We start from the raw sequence: 19,524 nt of genomic DNA on the forward strand, positions 1-19,524 counted from the left end.
CACGTGTGTGCCCTCGCCATGCACGATCCACTCACAACTTCTGCTCAGCACTGGCAGCTGTTTGGAGGAGGGTGGGCACTGGCCCAGCTGAAAAAGTCCAGTTGATTTTTTGATTTTACCCGATTTTGCAGAAGCATGACATCCTGAACATGCCATTAAAGAAATGGAGAATTTTTCCATCTGTTAAAGCGTACTTTTTGTTTCTCAAGTGATGCCAAAAGGCAAGACAGAAGGAGGTGTTTCCCCAATGAAGCAGAGGCTGATTCGCAGCCCCTGCTGCAGGAAGGAAGGCCAAGCCAAACACAGGCACGGGCACAGGCTCAGAAGGTAATTGCTGTGCCGGGCTCAGCAGGGCTCAGCCCTTGGCAGGGCTGTGTGCCTGCAGCTCTTCCACTAGGGCCTGCCCTTGCATGGCCTGGCCACAGCCAAAGCTGGAGGTGCCTTTGGAGCTCGTTCACAGCCCCGGGGAAAGGGGACTCGTGCACCAACGTCCCTCCCGCTGCAGCTGCTCCGGAGCTGGCCCTGAGTGCCCAGAGGCCCAAGGCACAGGAGCAGCCCCAAGCGGGAGCCCTGCTGTGAGCCCAGGGCCAGAGCCAGCCTTGGCTCCCAACTGGGCAGGGGCTGCACTGGGTCCTGACAGGGCCTGACTCTGAGCCCCGGGGCTGCGGGAGCTGTCACGGGGCAGGGAGGGCCAGGGCTGGCAGTGGCTGCCCAGGGATGGGTTTGGCCCGTGTCCCTCCGAGCAACGACTGCCCAAGCAGCGGCACAGACCCGGCCTCTCCTCCCAGCCTGCTGGGCTTTGTTGGGTGGCACAGCCTGTGCCAAGGGGCCGCAAGGTGCCTGCAGGCCCCAGCTCTGGGAGAAACGGAGAACGTCCTGCCTGCATCCACCGTGCTGCCGGCTCAGCAGTGCAGCACAACACAGGCTGACACTCCCCATTGCTCCCACAGGTGCAGCTGGAACCACAGCACATATTCCTGATTCCCTGAAGGGCCTTGGAAGGGGTTTCTGTCAGGGAACAGGCTGCTGGCTAGGGTTATTGGCAGGTCTGCTTGTTTTGGAGCTGATCGTCATCTTATGCTCTATCCGACTTTGGACTTGCTGGAAGAGAAAAGGGTGAGTGTTTAGTTCACCTTTCCCTCAAACAGTTTCTTTTAAAATTGTACTGTACATAGGAAACATTGCCAGTGAGGCTGCAGTGTAAGTGTGGCCAGACCTTGATGTTCCAAAGAACTCTGCTGAGGGTTCTGCTGCTGACCAGAGCTTTCATTGGCATCCAAATTGCTGGGCCTTGTCCTGGGGGGCCTGCTGGGGCTGCAGCCAGTGCTGGCTCCCACTGAGGCTGCCTGGCCAAGAGCAGCCCCAGGGGAACAGGGCAGAGGCAAAGCACAGTGGGGAGGAGAAAGAGCAGGGATGAGATTGCCCTTGAACGGTAGGGGAAGGGAGAATGTCGCTTATCGGAGGGAGCCCCACAGAGCGGCTGGAAGGGGTGCCGCCTGATCAAGGACCCCCGAGGAGCGGAGGGAGGGCGTATCAGCTGATGGAGTGTCCTGAGGAGAAGCTGGGGAGAATGGGGGTGTGCGTTGGCGGGGAGGAGCGGCCGTAGCGCTTGCACGGTCTGGTGGTGGGGAGGCCGGCGGGGCTGTCGGAGTAGGCTCAGCCCGGCCGGTGGGCACGGCCAATGCCACCCGCCCGCAGGACCATGGCGCAGTTCTTGTTGGAGACGGACCTGCACGGGCTGCTGAAGCTGGACACGCTGATCCCGAACGCGCCGCCTGCGCGATGGCAGCGCAAGGCCAAGGAGAGCGGCCCCGGGCCCAGCCCCGTCGGCGTGTCACCCATGAAGCCAGCCTGTGGAGAGATTTATTAATAGTTGGTTAGCTGAGAAAGGCCATACTGACATAATGCCGCTGGTTAAACTGAAGGAAGAAAGCCAGCAGTCAGCAAGCTGAAAGGAAAGTGACCTTGCTGCAACATGAGGAGAGGGAGTAGAGATTAGTCCTGAATATATCCTGAGAATATGTGAAAAGTATCAAAAGTAGAACCATAGGAATGCAGAAGTAGGCGTAGGTGCTGATATGTAACTGACCAATCCTGAGCTCAACTTTTGCAATATGTATGAAGCTCATTATTAACTGTATTTAACCCGCCGTACTGATCAATAAAATTGGGCCTGTGATGATCAAATTGATGTCTGGGTCTCCTTCCGTCGACAAATGGTGGAGAATGCGGGCAAAGCCGAATCTCTGCCCTTTTTTCTCGGATTAAAAGAAAAAGGGGATTACGCCACAGTCGAGGAAGTTGGGATTGGGTCCTTGCAGCCGGGACGGTGCCGGCATTTGAAGCACCCTTGAGGTTCGCAACGGTGACTCAAGCCGATACGTGTCCGCCGGAGCCTGGAGAGCTGCAACAGCGCGCGCTGATTAATAGGTATGGATAGGCAAGCGGCATATGATTAATTCACCGCGTATTTAGAGCGGCGAGGGATAAAAGGGATAGATTTAAAAAAGGAGTTACCAGGGTTATTAGCCTATGGCCATGCTAAGGGTATCTTTTCTAATCCTCATACAGTTCATGAGCTAGCAGAGTGGAAGAAGTTTGGGGAAATACTGTGGGATACAGTGTTAGACGATGATAAGTCAGCAAAGAAATTAGGAAAGCTATGGCGGGTGGTGTATAACACGTTACTTCAGCAGGTCTCTAAAAGAAAGGCAGCAGAAAGGGCAACAGAAGCTCATAAGAGGAATATAGGGTATGGTCGTGAGGATGATCCCCTGGCACCTTCTGTAACTAAAATACTTATGCCTAAGGGTCCTCAGCAAAGTGGTGTGGAGGATTTTCCTATAGGCGCAGTGGAACCGTCTGCACCTTTCCTGTCAGAGGGGGAGGGCGAGTCGGATGGTGGGGGTAAGAGTAAACCAGCTTTGGCTCCGCCACCAGCTTCAGGCGGGTTGGATGGTGGGGGTGGGAGCAAGCCAGCTTCACCTCTGCCGCCGCCAGCTTTGCCTCCGCCGCTTCCCCCCAGTGAGCCGGCTCTGGTTACAGCTTCGGCAGGGGGGCTGCTTCCCCCGCCCGAGCCGGCTCCAGCGGGGGGGCCGCTTCTCCCGCACGAGCTGGCTCCACTCGAGTTGCCTCCGGTTTCACTGACAGCTCCAGCGGGGGCGGCTGCTTCTCCGGCGCGGGCCAGCCTCTGCTTCACTGCCTTCCCCGTGCGAAAACTCGGTGTCTGCACCGAAGCGCCAGCAGCATAGCACCCTTAAAGAGGCAGATCCCATCCCAGGGGCACACCGTGATCCATGGGGGGAGATGGCTAAACAGAGGAGGGGAGCTTGGGCTGCTTTGGCGAAAGAAGTAATGCAAATGGGGGATGGTGAAGCGGTGGAAATAGCCTCTAGTCTTGCATGTCCAGTAACATACACACCACAGTATGATGCACAGGGGAACCTTACGCATAATATAGCAGAATATACTCCCTTAGATTGGAAGCTGTTAACTCAGCTACGTTCCATGGTTAGTCAGTTTGGAGTAAAAAGTGAACCTGTTAGGCAAATGCTAGATTATCTTTTTAATACTCAGGTTTTATGTCCTAATGATTTAAGAGGAATAGTTTGGTTGATATTCACTCAACATCAGCAGTTATTGTTTAACGCACATTGGCACGCATTGGTAAATGAGTCAGTTGCTGTAAAACGAGCCCAGGGAGACCCATTGCATGGAGTGACAGTCGAGGAGCTGATGGGCTTAGGGGCATATTTGCGTACAGAGGCACAGATGATATCGGGACCAGATAAACTTAGATAGTCTATGAGGTTAGTGCGTGCTGCAATAGACATGGTTAAAGAGCCAGGAGGGTTAACGGCTTATATGGGTATTAAGCAAGGAAGGGAAGAATCATTTGGAAATTTTATTGATAGAGCAGCTACTGCCATAGATTGGGCTGGTGTTGCAGACTACAAGAAGGGGGCGCTATTGAAGCAGTGTGCCTTGCAAAATAGCAATCCAGCAACCCAGAGAGTGTTTGCTACTTTAGGGGCAAATTGGACTATTGAGGAAGCATTAGAACGAATGGCATTAATGCCAACAGCTTCACAGGCATTTATAGCAGAAGCCTTAAAGCAATTAGGATTGGGGTTGCAAAAGCAAGCAGAGTCAACTCAAAATCAGGTGTTAGCTGCTCTTGCTCCTCTCCGAAGCGGCTCATTGGCAGTCACGCAAGGAGGTTCACAACCATTTATCAAGTGTTACCGATGCGGCAACAAAGGACACACACGCCGAACGTGCCGAGCGACTGGTGTATGGTGTCAACACTGCCGATCCAGCTCCCACAATACTACGGCTTGTAGGCGCCGGTCGGGAAACCATCCACGGAGCGCGCATCTCGGGGGCCGCGCCCAGACACAAGTTGCCGCCGTGACATCGGAGACACCAGCAGCTGCCGTGACATCGCTGCCACCTCCTGTCTGCAACCCGCAACAACAGGGAGCCTCGGCTTGGATTTATCAGCAGCAGTAGACGTCACACTAATGACGAACCGGCCTGAGAGGATACCCACTGGAGTAAGGGGCCCTCTTATATTAAATGGACAAATATGTGGAGCATTATTGATGGGACGTTCCTCTACAACCATGTTGGGATTATTTGTTTTGACTGGTGTTATCGATGCAGACTTTACAGGGGAAATACAAATCATGGTTTACACCCTTTATCCTCCGATTAAAATTACAAAAGGACAACGCATCGCACAATTGGTACCACTATCACAAATGACATCGGGAATACAATCATTTACTGGAAAAACACGGGATGAAAAAGGTTTTGGCTCTACTGGTGTTACACTTTTAACTGTGGATTTACAAAATGGACCAAAGCAAAAGGTTGAAATTACTTATGGGCATCAAAGCATAACCCTTTATGGATTATTGGATACAGGAGCAGATACCAGCATCATTTCTCCAGAAGCGTGGCCACAACATTGGCCCCTATTCCCATCATCAAACATGCTGACAGGAGTGGGAGGATTTACATTGGGAAGTAGATCGCCGTCTTTGTCTGTGTGCATTGAGAATCAACAAATATCTGCTGTGTTTTCAATTGTTCAACTGCCTCCTACAGTTTCCTGCTTAATTGGAAGGGACATTTTAACACAATTGGGAATGGTGTTGACTAATCAGCACCCTTTGGGGTAATTGCCATTGCTTGGACTTTCCCCATTCCACTCACCTGGAAAACGGATACACCGGTGATGGTTAAGCAATGGCCATTAAAAGGGGAGAGTCTTATGCATGCCCATGAATTGGTGCAGGAACAATAGACAAAAGGGCACCTACGACTATCCACAAGCACTTGGAATACACCTATTTTTGTAATCAAAAAGAAATCAGGGAAATATCGTTTGATACATGATTTGAGGGCTGTGAATGACCAAATGGAACCAATGGGAGCCTTACAGCCTGGTCTTCCAAATCCAGCTATGATTCCAGAACACTGGCCACTTTTAATTATTGACATAAAGGATTGTTTTTTCACTATTGGCCTGCATCCTGATGATATGAAGAGATTTGCTTTTACTTTGCCAGCAATAAATCGTGGAGAACCGGATAAACGGTTTGAATGGACGTCTCTTCCGCAGGGCATGCGCAACTCCCCCACTTTATGTCAGCTTTATGTTGATGCTGCATTACAGCCACTACGTCGCAAATGGCCAGCAACTATAATATATCATTACATGGACGATATTTTGTTTGCACAGCAACAGCCATTCTCCTCTTTACAGATTAACATCATTAAAAATACTCTTGCTGCATATTCACTTGTTATTGCTACAGAGAAAATTCAGACTACAAGGCCCTGGAAATATTTGGGATGGACTCTGACGGATCAAATAGTAATACCACAAAAATTGGTATTACAATTGGACATTAAAACTCTACATGATGCACAGAAGTTGCTGGGAGACTTACAGTGGCTGAAGCCTATTGTGGGAATACCAAATCATTTATTAGAAACCCTACGGGATTTGTTAAAAGGCGTGGACCCTACTACTCCTGTACACCTGACAAAGGAGCATCATCTTGCTTTGCAGCAAATGAGTAACTGTGTACAGCAAGGGTATGTGTCTCGTCGACAACTCGACCACCCCATTGACCTTATTATTTGGATTAGCCCTTGCCACTTGCTTGGTGCTCTCTCTCAGTTGCAAAAGAAAACGGGGGACATACGGGTGTTGGAATGGTTATCACCGCCACTACAGCATAAGAAAACAATATCTTCAAAAATTGAACAATTGGCTGCATTAATCAAAAAGGGGCGTCTCAGAATTCTTGAAGTGGATGGTAGAGAACCTGCTACTATTAGATTGCCTATGGAAAAGGAAACCTTGGACTGGTACTTGATTAATTCAAAGAATTTACAGGAAGCATTATTGATGTCACCTGCTAAAGTAGAGACTAGTAAATTAGTGCCTAGAGTTTTGCAATGGATGACAGAATGGAACTGGATCACTCGACCTTTGAGAGAAGAACGCCCCATAGAAGGAGCTATTACAGCTTTTACGGATGCAGGAAAGAAATCAAGGCGTGCTGCTGTTACCTGGCAAGAAAAGGGACAATGGAAGCATCAACTCCTCACAGCAGACCCTGCAGATAGCTTACAAACTTTGGAATTGTTAGCAGTAGTATGGGCGGTGTCCAACTTACAGGAGCCTTTAAATGTGGTCACAGACTCTATGTATGTTGCAGGAGTAGTCAAACGAATAGAGGAAGCAGCAATTAAGGAAGTGAATAATAAACAACTGTATGAGTTACTGATACAGTTAAGGAAGGCTTTACAAGAAAGAAATGCAGCATATTCTGTGATTCATATTAGGAGTCATAAGTGGTCAGAAGGTTTAGGAGAAGGGAATGAACGTGCAGATAAATTGGTTACTCTACCCATTGATAATTCTTGTCCTATTGACAAGCACACATTGGCCAGAGAAGCACATAGTAGATATCATCAAAATGCAAGAGGTTTAGCAAAACACTTTGAGCTGAGTTTATCAGAAGCCAAGGCATTGTCAGAGCATGTCCAATATGTAGTTATCATAATGGTGGAATAGGTCTAGGCATCGGGGTTAATCCTCGAGGTTTAGAAATAAATGAGAAATGGCAAATGGATGTTACACACATAGCCAGATTTGGTAAAGTCAAGCATGTGCACGTCACCATAGATACATATAGTCATTACATATGGGCTACGGCTCAGGCAGGAGAGAAAGCTATACATGTTATCAGACACCTGTTAAGTTGTTTCGCTGTTATGGGAGTTCCAAAGAGTATTAAAACCAATAATGGTCCAGCTTATGTGAGTGCTAAGGGTCGGAAATTTTTGAATCAGTGGTCTGTTAAGCACGTGACAGGTATTCAACACTCTCCTACTGGACAGGCAATAGTGGAAAGAGCAAACGGTACCCTTAAGCAGTATATTGAAAAACATCAAGATTTGGCAGATCCACAAGCATGTTTGGCTAAGGTTTTGTATGTGATTAACCATTTGTGCATTTTTGGGGAAGATGATACCCCTCCTGCAATGAAACATCATCCAAGGTCAGGTCAGGAAAATACTAAGGAAACAGAGGTCTGGGTTAAGTATAAGAACCCGAGTACAGGATTATGGGAAAAACCTGCAAAAGTGTTATATTGTGGTCGGGGGTATCTTTGTGTTTCCTCACCTACAGGACCTTTGTGGGTGCCTGCTAAGTGGACTAAACCTGTTTTTGATGCAGCCTCTGGTGGATCGCCTCACTGAGGAGGACAGGGAGTGACTGGGGAAGAAACTGCTTCTAGTCCTACAACCACTACTGTTACAATTGAAGGGGTACTCAAAAGCGGTGGACAGAGCACTGACACGTCACTATCGGACAGCCCAGAAGCTGATTGGTTTTATTGACTCATTATCAACTTTTCGCTTAACGTATCCAGCGAAACTACATTGCCTTGACTGTCACAATCCACATTGTGCTGCCTGGATAACTCTACGTTGTGGGGGTTGTGAAAGAACTTTTTGGATAGAACAATCATTATTGTGGGATTTGTGGTGTCATACTTGTGAACACGAGCACACGTGGGGTAAAAGTTAGCAAGATGAATTAAGGAGACAAACAGGGCAAAATGCATATATAGCTTTAAATCTTTATGAGTCTCCTGAACAGAAAATTCTTGCTTATTATCGATGGGAGGTACAATGTATTGTGAATAGAATTAAGGTTCAAAGTAAACCACGTATAGTTTCTATAAGGTGTAGGAAATTAGTGCCTTTAACACAGCATTCAATTGTAGGACCCTTCAAAGGGGATCCTGATAGAGCATTAGATTGCTGCATTGACAAGTTGCAAAAATTGAGTTTGCAAGTGGCAGGACCAGTGAAATCAGGAGCAGCAAGATTGAAGACAGATAAGAAAAAGAAGGCAAAAAGGGAACGATCTCATTTGAGTAAGGATATCAGTGATTGCTAATTAATTTTCTATGATTAGAACAATTTTACAGTTATGGGACCTCGGGAAGATATAGTTGTTGAGGAAGATAACGAACAAAAACTACGGTTACGAAATAAGATACGCCTTGTATTAAAAAAAGAGCTTGAACTATTAGCTTCATATAGTAAAAAAGCTGAAGAGGCTTTACGATCACCACCATTGAATTGGTTACATTGGATTGAAGAACCAGACTTTTTTACTGGTCCTTACTTACATTCACTTCCTTGTTATGTTTGCAAAAAGGATAAAGATAAGTGCTATGCATGGGTAGCGTTGCATTGTGCAGATTGTAATCAGGTTTATTGGTATTCACAGAGGTCATTGGGATATTTATGGTGTGCACCTTGTTTTGGAAGGTGGATTCGAAATTTTATCTGGGTTAGAGCTCTTGAACAAAGTACTGGCCTGCCAGGACGGACAGGATTACAGCTTTTTGAGAGTGCAGAACAAGTGGTTATAGCATATCTTAGATGGAAGTTGCAGGAAAACCTTAGAATATTTGAAATTAATAAAGCCTCACGCATCATAGCAGCTCGCTGTAAAGCTGATTTGCCTTCAAACTTATCTCATGCTATACTTGTGAGCAAGGATGCTGATTTAGAATTAGATCAGTATATTCGAAAATTGACTCAGCCTTACAATAGACAATCTAGCAAACCAGGGGAAAGACAGCGAAGAAAAGAAAAAACAAAGCAAGCAGAAGGAAGGAAAAGAGAAGCAAAGTAAGCAGAAAGAAAAATGAGGTTTGTTCTTGTTATACTGCTCAATGCTGTAGCAAGTGAAGCAGTAGGAATAACACACTTTAGTCAACCAAGGCAAAATTTATGGGTGACACTTGCTAATCAAACTAACCAATCATCACTTTGTCTTAGTCTTGGAGGAGCAACTAACCCATTTTGAACATGCCTGGTGGGACTTCCGGTATGGTCTCCTGGAGAATTTTGCAGTTTGATAAACAATCAAACCTTATGTATGTCTAACATGTCAAACATCACATTGCCAGTGCAACAAGGGTATACTGCAGGTCAGAGTGATGGCTATCGTCAATGCTTACTAATCCAATCACTTAACACCTCTTTGCATTCTCCTCCTGAGGAATTGAATCTTTTTGGAAGTTCAAACACCAGTATATCTAACACTACAACTGGCGGATGGTTTAGCTTCAGACTTTTGGGTGCTCAGAATTTTAACCAACCTAAAGAAACATGGGCCACCCTAGATTCATCCCTGAATGTGAGTGAATTCTCTCCACAGCATTACAGTCAATGTAACAGCACAAATATCACAGCACCAATGAAATTACCCACAGGAATATTTTTGATTTGTGGAGACAGGGCGTGGAATGGTATACCAGCTAAGCCACATGGTGGACCCTGTTTTTTGGGAAAATTGTCACTGTTTCATCCTAATGTGTCCTTGCTAATGCAGCTGAGTCAAAATTCAAACAGAAAAAAATGTAGCATACATGACTTAGACTGCAGCAAGATAGGAGATCCACGGTTTTGGGGCACATTCAAACAGGTGGTGGTTTCAACTATCTTGCCAGGAGGATCTGCCAATAAAGCCATGAATTTAGCAAAACAATTAGGATGCTGGGCAAGGGATGAGCTGAACAAGACATCACAAATTCTAGACATGCTAACTGCAGATGTGCAAAGTGTTAACCATGCTGTTTTGCAAAATAGAGCTGCTGTAGATTTTTTGCTCTTAGCACAAGGGCATGGATGTGAAGAGTTCGAGGGAATGTGTTGCATGAATCTGTCTGATCATTCGGTGTCCATTCACACTAAGATAAAAGAATTGCAACAGGGACTTCACAAACTTAAGGAAGAAGACGGTTTAGGAATTGACGAATGGTTTAAAGGCCTAGGACTTGGACCGTGGCTGAGGAACCTTGTGATCTATGCTATAGGCCTGCTGGGTGTAATCTTACTGTTTTTGCTTATTTTGCCTTGTATCTTTAACTGTATTCAAAACATGGCCAGCCGAACAATAGCAAAAACATGGCAAACTAATCTCCTTGCTCAAGAAGAAAACGGGGGAAATGTGGAGAGATGTATTAATAGTTGGTTAGCTGAGAAAGGCCATACTGACATAATGCCGCTGGTTAAACTGAAGGAAGAAAGTCAGCAGTCAGCAAGCTGAAAGGAAAGGTCAGCAGTGACCTTGCTGCAACATGAGGAAAGGGAGTAGAGATTAGTCCTGAATATATCCTGAGAATATGTGAAAAGTATCAAAAGTAGAACCATAGGAATGCAGAAGTAGGCGTAGGTGCTGATATGTAACTGACCAATCCTGAGCTCAACTTTTGCAATATGTATGAAGCTCATTATTAACTGTATTTAACCCGCCGTACTGATCAATAAAATTGGGCCTGTGATGATCAAATTGATGTCTGGGTCTCCTTCCGTCGACACCGGCCAGTCACTCCCACAGCTCCAGCAGGACACCGTCCAAGACACCCAGTGAGCACCGGCCCCCAGCGGCAGAGGTTGAGTGTGGGAGCCTCGCCCAGGCTGCTTGTCTGTAGCCATGGGGCTCTGGGCTCCCTGTCATGCTGCCCCACCGGCTTCTGATCAGGCAGGAGGAGGTGGGCTCTGCTCCTCTCAGCCACCCACCTCCTTGCCAGGATGAGGGGCAGAGCTCTGAGCACTGGGGCTGGCGAGCTGCTGTTCGCCCAGCTGAGCCTTGCTGGCACAGCTGTATGCTTAGACGAGTGTGGGTGGGACTGTCAGCTGACAGCTTTACATCCTGTGAGCGTTTTTGTATCTTCCCCTTATCTCTGGACTCTGGAATTGTTGCACTAGACCCGAGGAGCTGCTCCACACAGTCCCTAACCAACTTGGTGGCAGGGAGGAAAATATAAGTTAGTTGTGACTGGGTGGCATGAGACCTCAGAGTCCTACTTGTCTGGTGGGTGTGATGTGGAAGAGTGTTGGGTTTGCTCCCGTGAAAGGTCTAATACAGGCTTTTAAATAGCTGTAAGACAATATTTTCATATGTTAATGCAGGTAAATCTGGATCCAAAATTCAAAGCACCCCAACAAAGGCTGGGGGGGATCACTACATTCCCAACCGCAGCACTATGCAGATGGAGATGGCAAATTTCCTCCTAACCAAAGAGAATGACCCTGCTGAGGATTCCCCTACCAAGAACGTGAGCATGTTGCTAAGTTACAATTACTTCAACAACCGCTACTCCTTCCTGCCCCTTTACAGAGCAGTAAACTATAGGTTCTATCAGGTGGGCACACAGGACTGACAAGTCTCAGCCATCACTACTTGCAGCTCTGGGCTTCAGAAGCCTAGGATGAGACTGAAGCTGTAGAGACTGCCATGCACTCTAAGCCTATGCTGCTTCTGGAAGCAAAATTTAGCTTTTGACTAATGAGGCTTTAAAATGTAGCAGGCAACAAAACCACAAAGCTGTAAGCCTGTGCAAAGTGAAACTGCTGGTGGTAGCTATTCTAGGACAATGTCTCCACAGGGAACACTTCTGGAATGTTTTACACTGTGTTCTGAAATCTGTTTATGAAGCATTTGGTCGCTTTGTGGCTGTGGCTTTTCCCACTGGCAATGACACTGAATTTGCCGTTGTGTGAAAATGTGAGCAGGACGATGTATGAAAGTCTGAGGAAAAACTGCTTTGACCTGCCTCTGTGTGACTGACCCTTGCAGCACAGTCAAACATCTTCAGATTCTAAGAGAAGGGGACTTAGGTGTCTGTTTAAATTGCAGTGTGGGAATTGTTTTAAATGCATTGCACTGAGGGTGATTTGTCTCTGTAGGAGCAACAGAAAGCCTCGGCAGTGAATCTGAATGGCTTTGATGTAGAAGAGGCAAAGATCCTCCACCTCAGTGGAAAACCACAGAATGCTCCAGAAGGTATGATACAGAGTCTGTGTGAGCTGAATCAGCAGGAGATCAGGTCAGGGGAACAGCAACACAGAGGCTCTGTGTGTGGTCACAGGAGAAATCAACTGGTTTCTGAGAGCTGTACAGGCTGGAGTCTCCTTTCTTAAGGTTCCTGAGGTCGAGGGAGGCTATAACAGTTACAGTGAATTTATTTAGGAGAGTTGCTATGACTGCCAGTTCGTCACCTGTTACAAGGCTTGCAAGGGGCTTCAGGGTGAAGAGAGAGATGAGAATCTTGACCTCATGTTCAGAAGGCTTGATTTATTATTTTATGATATATATTACATTATTACTATACTAAAAGAAATAGAAGGAAAGTTCTCAGAAGCTAGCTAAGAATAGAAGAAGAATGAATAAACAAAGTTCTGTGTCTCAGAAGTCTGTAAGAGCACCAAACTCTGCTCTGCACTTTCTAGCTTAAACTGCAACTAAATATAATGGGATACAAAAACCCAAGTGTTTGTTAAATTTGTTTCCATGAATGAGGAAATTGTAGCTCACCCCTATTCAGCAGTTCATACTGCCTGTGATTTTAGTGCACTGCAGGCTTGTGAGTGTTTCTCTTAGGACTTTATTTTCACTCCAAGGATTCCTAGTTGAGTGAGCAGCACTCAGCTGGGAGGAAACTAACTCAGGTCAACAAACCTGTTCCCCTGCACACAGGCTATCAGAATAACCTGAAAGTGCTCTACAGTCAGAAAATGGCACCTGGATACAGCAGGAAGAATAGCAGATATATTCCCTCAAAGCCAGAACGGGTCTTGGATGCACCAGAGATGTTCAACGACTACTGTAAGTAGGCTACAGGGTTGAGCGCTGGGCATCCAGAACATTCTGCACTGGATTGCTGTTCCTAGGACAGTGTAACTGGGCTGTCTGTATTATTTGGTGTACCCAGGCTAGCACAGATCATTTCTGGAGTGTCCCTGTGTGGCCTTACAGGGACAGTGGTCTAGGGCACTGTGTAGGTGCCTTGGAGCAGGGTACCTGGCCCCAGCAGCTGGGCATAGTGACACTCAGAAGGCTGCCCCTCACCCGTACGTGTGTGTGTGCACATGTGCACCCGCACCTGCTGCATCAGCAGGGGTGAAGGGCACGGCTCCCTAGCCAAGCATGGTGTGACCTGCATTGCTCTTTCAAAATGTAGATCTGAATCTCATAGACTGGAGCTCCCAGAACTTCCTGGCAGTGGCTCTGGACAACACTGTTTATCTGTGGAATCATGCTACTAGGGAGATTATCCCCCTGCTGCAGATGGAGCATCCAGATGTTTACATTTCCTCTGTGTCATGGATTAAAGATGGAGACTACCTTGCTGTTGGCACAAGTAGTGCTGAGGTTCAGGTGAATGTAGGAGTAAAACTAGAGGTGTTTTCAAGGGATTGACAGAACTGTGGGGCCTGGGGACAAAACCTTGGCTGGCAGAGGAAGGATGCCATGCACCTGACTTGTCTTCCCTGGTGTGGGGTGGAACTGCCCAGTGTGCAAGGCAGCGTTTGGTTTGGGGGTTTTCTGGTAAGTAGTGTAACCTTCCGTGCTATAGTCATGAGGTACACATTTTCTCTGTTCCCTTACTGAGTAAGCTGAGAGAGCCTGTGCAGTGAGGTTCCTAGGGCATAGAAACAGGACTGGGTTTCTTCCGAAGAGCATTTTGCTTTGTCTCTCCAGCTATGGGACGTTGAGCAGCAGAAACGTCTCCGAACCATGACCAGCCATTGTGGCCATGTGGGAACCCTCAGCTGGAGCAGCTGCATCCTCTCCAGGTAAAGCAGTGGGTCAAGGGCAGTTTCCAGTTGCTGCAAACTCCTATCCATCAATCTATGTGTGGCATGGGTTAGGGATGGCAGAGAGAAGTTTGTCCTGGCTTGGGATCCTTACTCAGCCTTATCTATTGGGGCTGTGAGGAGAAGGCCTCTTTCCTGTATTGCAATTTGTCCTGAAGTTGTAAAGAGCTTGTGTGGGTGTTTCACTCACACCAACAGACCTGTGTTGCTAGTAACACTGGTTGAAACCCAGTGGCAGGTATAGCAGTCTTGCAACAACAAAAATAGATTTGGGTGAAAATGTGCAGCCTGACCCTGCAAGCCTTCTCTCTGCAGTGGTGCACGGACTGGGCACATCCATCACCACGATGTCCGAGTGGCTGAGCATCACGTGGCCACCCTTGCTGGCCACACACACGAGGTGTGCGGACTCAAATGGTCTCTGGATGGCCGCTACCTGGCCAGTGGTGGCAATGACAGTCTGGTGAACATTTGGCCATGCACCCAAGGTGGGGGTGGTGACTTTGCTCCTCTACAGACCTTCACTTAGCACCAGGGTGCTGTCAAGGTGAGCATAGAGCTGCCACGGGCGGATATGTGTGTGCAAGGCAGGCATGCAGCACTGGCTGGGTGCAGGTTGCCTCTTGTATGTTTTAAAATGAACTCTCCTCACTCAGGCTGTGGCGTGGTGCCCATGGCAGATGAATGTTCTAGCCACTGGAGGTGACACTAGAGACAGACATATCCGCATCTGGAAGATGTGTTCTGGCGCCTGCCTCAGTGCTGTTGATACCCGTTCCCAGGTGAGAGATGAACATCAGCTTGGAGACAAACACCTTCTGGCAGCACACCTACACAGAGCTGCTGGCTCCTCAGGCCCAGAGGCACAGGGAAGGAGGGGGACCATGCTTGCCTCCGAGTGGTGAGCATCAGCACAAGGACCTCGTCTCACCTGTGTTACTGCCTCTTTGCAGGTATCTTCTATCCTATGGTCCACAAAGTACAAGGAGCTCATTTCAGCCCATGGCTTTGCACAGAATCAGCTGGTTATGTGGAAGTATCCAACAATGACCAAGGTTGCAGAGCTGCAAGGTAGGTGGACAGGGCCTGGGTGGGAGGTGCTTTTACAGGTTGAAGACAGCTGCCCTCCTTGGTTTGAGCCTGCAGCATCACTGATACAGGACAGTATCTGGGGCCATGCTGCTAGGAGTAAAGCATGCCCACAGGGCTGTGGAAGAGATACCATTGATCCAAGTGTATGCTTGGGGTCTGAAATCATGCTGCCACAGCCACTGGGGGGACAGCTATGCAAGCTGGCAGGGCTCATGGGAGCATACAGGAGTAAATGTGCATGTGCTGATCAGCTCAGCCCAGATTGCACATTCCTTCTCATCCTCAGGTCATACTGATAGAATCTTGAACCTGACCATGAGCCCTGATGGTACAGCAGTGGCCTCAGCAGCTGCTGATGAAACACTGCGGCTCTGGCGCTGTTTTGAGATGGATCCCATAAAGAAGAAGAAGAAAGAGAAGGCAAACAGTGCCAAAAGCAGTGTTCTTCACCAGAGCATCTGCTGAGAGCACGGGATTGTTGTGGGGAGGGGGATATTTGGTTTACACACTGTGCAGTATTTTAAATGCTAATGAACTGCTTAACTGGACTTTTTCTTAATGGAGTCTGATGGAAGAAAAAGCCATGGCTCCTAAACCCAAGTCTACTGAAGTGAAGGGGAGACGACCATCCTTTAATGCATCGAACTCCTATTTATTGATCTATCAGCCACTTTATCCAATAGCGTTAATTAACTTCATGCATATTCCAAAATCCAGGTTCACGATAGGCTAACAGAGAAAACTCTAACCACTCCTTTTGTTTTACAATACCTATAATTGTTTATTAAAAACAGAACCAGTGTTCCCACTGTGATATGAAAGGTTCCCAAAACTTCCATATCTGTTCCCAGGGTGCCATCTTTTCCCAGAGAGGGTGTTTCGCTTGTTATGGGAAGACTGTCTGAGAACCTTATTGTTTATAAAGTGATACATGAGAGCGTCTAATTGTTTATAGTAATCAGCCTGGGAACTGCTTTTGGAACTGCTTCGCAACTACCTTTTATTGTTCTCTCAACTGTATGCCTTCATGGCCTTTTTCTTTAAGCCATGCTTGAACTAAACTCTCCACACAAGTCCTTCTCCCTGAGGCTGGGGATCTGGGCAAGGAGTGGAGACCTAGGTCTTAAGGGCCAGTTTACAGGCTCCTGAGCTTAGCACAGCCTAGCAGAAGGATGCTGTGCAAGGGCTGTACTTCTGTTTCTGTGCCAGCTAAGATAGATATGTCACCTGCCCCATCTAGATGCTGACTACAAGCACAGCAGCTCCACCACAGGCTCAACTGAAAGCACAGCATGACTGTGGCCTCAGTTTGTGTTGTCCTGGCCTGTCTCAGAAGCCCAGGGACACCTTCCTAAGGCTCTGCAGGCAGATCTCAGTTTGTCTTGTTAGCTACAGGCAGCCATCACTGCCTGCCTATGGTGCTGGAGTAGAATAGCTGTTGGAAAAAAAAGGAGGGAGGGAAATATAGAGCAACAGCTGTAATCACCCCAAAGTCTGGAAAGGGGCTGGCTCTGGCATAAAGCCTGATGCAAAACAAAAGGTTAGCTTACATTGCCACAGCCAGCCTGGATGTCATGCAAGAGCCATGCAAAGCACCACCAACCCTGTGCTCAGCCTTCAGTCACGTATTCTTCCAACAACTCTGATCTCCCTTCCCCTCCTGCTGACAGGAGACCCTGGTGCCTCACTGAGGCTTCATGCAGGGGAGCAAGCACCAGGGCTCAGCTGACATTTATTGGAGCTTGACTCCCCTACACTTGGAAAAATGTCTTTTTTCCAGGCTGAACTGTGCTGGAGCAAGTTGCAGGAAATATACTTGAGCCCTTACCTGACCAACAACCAGCTCAGTAATGCTGCTTTGCACGGTGGAGCCGCAGTGTCTGAGGTTGTGGGGCTGCACCAGACCCATCAAGCCTGTCCTTCAGCTGCACCAGCATTGCCAGGGGCTGCTGGGGACACTGCACAGCTGATAAGCACCTTGGCCTGTACAAAGCAGCTCCACCAAGCCTGTGCCTCCCATCAGCCCTCAGTGATTAGCTGAGGGTGGATTATTAACTCTTTTCACCTTTCCCTCAGCACAGTACCACACTGTGCCTAGCACCAGCTCTGCCTCCTGAGCCTTACAGCAGCTGGAACCTTCAAATGTTCCGACTTGTGCTCTGCCAAGGCCAGTGAGTGTGTAACCACACCCACCAGAGCACCCCCCCCACACACACACATAAAGCTGATATGGGGGCCAGAGTCTCAAAAAACAGCCACTGAGCCAGCACCTTCCCAGCAGTGCTGCTGGTGCATCCCCATTTGGCCACTTGGGAAAGATCAGGAGGCCCAAGAATGGAGCTCTCCCTCAGACACAAATCCTTGGGCCACAGCTATCTCTAAAGGGGAAGCAGGCAGGAACCCAGATGCAAGGCTGGGCTCTTCCACAGAGCTGTGCTGTTGTTGTAGGAGCCCTGCCCCACAGCCCTGCACTTGGTGCTGGGAGTTAGCACAGACTTGCCCTGTAGGGCCACAGCTGATTAGGCCTTCCCTGGTCCCTGACCTGGAAGGAAAGCTTTATATGCCAAAAAGTTCCTGTCGTTTTTGCAGTCCCATGTAAGAGCAGCTCAGCTTTCTCACAGACTCGTTCTTTCTCCTTGGCACATGCCCCACACCCAGATGCTGTGCATTACACAGCCCTTAGAGGACCTCTGAGCATTACTAGAGGGTAATAATACTGCAGGGTCTTTGACCCCATGCTGGTCTCTTACAGTCCTGGAGTGAGGAGGAGCAGAGGAAGGAAGTGGGCACTGATCCAGCAGGCCCAGTAAACACAGCCCTATAAGGTGTGAATTCAGTTCACAGCATGACAGCATATTAATTACCAAGTGCCATGGCCAGCCCATAGAAGAGCACAGCTAACAGTGTTATGAATAAGAAGCTTGACTAGGCCAATACTCAAGGAGCAATCAATTTATTAATTAATATGGTAAAGTATGAGCAATACAGCGCTGGGTACGGTGGGGGAAGTTTTCCCTCCAACTGCACACTGATAGTTGATGGTTATAGGTATTTATAGGGGTACCCATCAGTTTTTTTCAGCAGTTTCTATTTCCAATCTTTTACTCAATCAGCAATTTTTATTCCAAATTATTACATCACAATTCTATACACTATTGTGATTTTAATTTCTCAGGATGTATCTCAAAGGAGTATCCCCAGATGGTGACGGTCCAGTTTCCAAAAGAAGAAAGACGAATCCCATCTGGTGGGGTCCAGCTCCCCAGATGAGTGCCCACCTTTTAATTGCAGAGACTATAAATCTCGTAACAGGGATGTCCAGCTTCCCTTTGGTGGAAACCATAAACCCTTGAGGTGATGCTCATCTTCCTTTCTCAAGCTGTTTTTCTCTGCTTCAGTAAGGTGTGAGATAAGCATATTTCCTTTATATATATTCCAAAGCTACAGTTTCAAGGATACAAGTAATATTCTAAAATTATACTTCAAAAGGTTATTATTGCAGAGCTCTTTATGGATTAAATGCAAGCAAAACACAACATCTTTAAAACCTTAATTCCAATACTCCTAAATCATCTAGGGTTAATTGCAAACAAAAGATAGATTCAAAGGCCTTTTTCCATGCTTTATTCTCCTCAGTTATTATTAGAATTCACAGCTCTCCCATTGTCAGGGTCCACACATTTTGCATTCACAAATACACATGTCACCTGTTTGTACCTGACACGAAACACAGCCTTGCATCTCACAGCCAAGAAAATGCACTCCTTGCTCTTCTGACACAGCTCTCTCTGTTCATGATGTGGGGCAGCGAGTGCTGATGATGTGCAGGAGTTGATGCAAGGGACAGGGATGGAGATGCAGCAGGCACAGTGCCAAGCTGACAGAGGGATGATCTCTGGCAGTGGCACTGAAGGAGAAGAGTTTGCAGGCAGCACAGAAAATGGCTCTTTGTTTCATGTCTTCTTTCAGTGCTGCTAAGAATGTAGCCTGGAGCAAGCTGGGAACACCAGAGCCTGGAGCCCTTTCCAGGCAGGGCTGCATCAGACACAAACCAGATGGGGACTGAGGAGCCCCTGGAGTGGCAGTGAACAGCCTCGGGCTCTGCTCACTGCTGGTGGCATTTTCTATTGAACCATCTCCAAGGACTTCTGTTGTGCTCTGTATTTCTAAGGGTTTTCCCCCTTGGTTTTTTTTGGTTGTCTCCTGCACCTTTTCTTCTCC

The 19,524-nt window shown here is 47.6% G+C and overlaps 1 pseudogene; it reads left to right on the forward strand.

Annotated features, from left to right (window-relative positions):
- The first annotated feature begins 1,702 nt into the window (after positions 1-1,702).
- LOC131569954 (cell division cycle protein 20 homolog) lies at positions 1,703-15,768 on the forward strand (annotated as a pseudogene).
- The last annotated feature ends 3,756 nt before the right edge of the window (positions 15,769-19,524 follow it).

This window comes from Ammospiza caudacuta, chromosome 32 (genome assembly GCF_027887145.1).
Source record: "Ammospiza caudacuta isolate bAmmCau1 chromosome 32, bAmmCau1.pri, whole genome shotgun sequence".
Classification (NCBI taxonomy): domain Eukaryota; kingdom Metazoa; phylum Chordata; class Aves; order Passeriformes; family Passerellidae; genus Ammospiza; species Ammospiza caudacuta.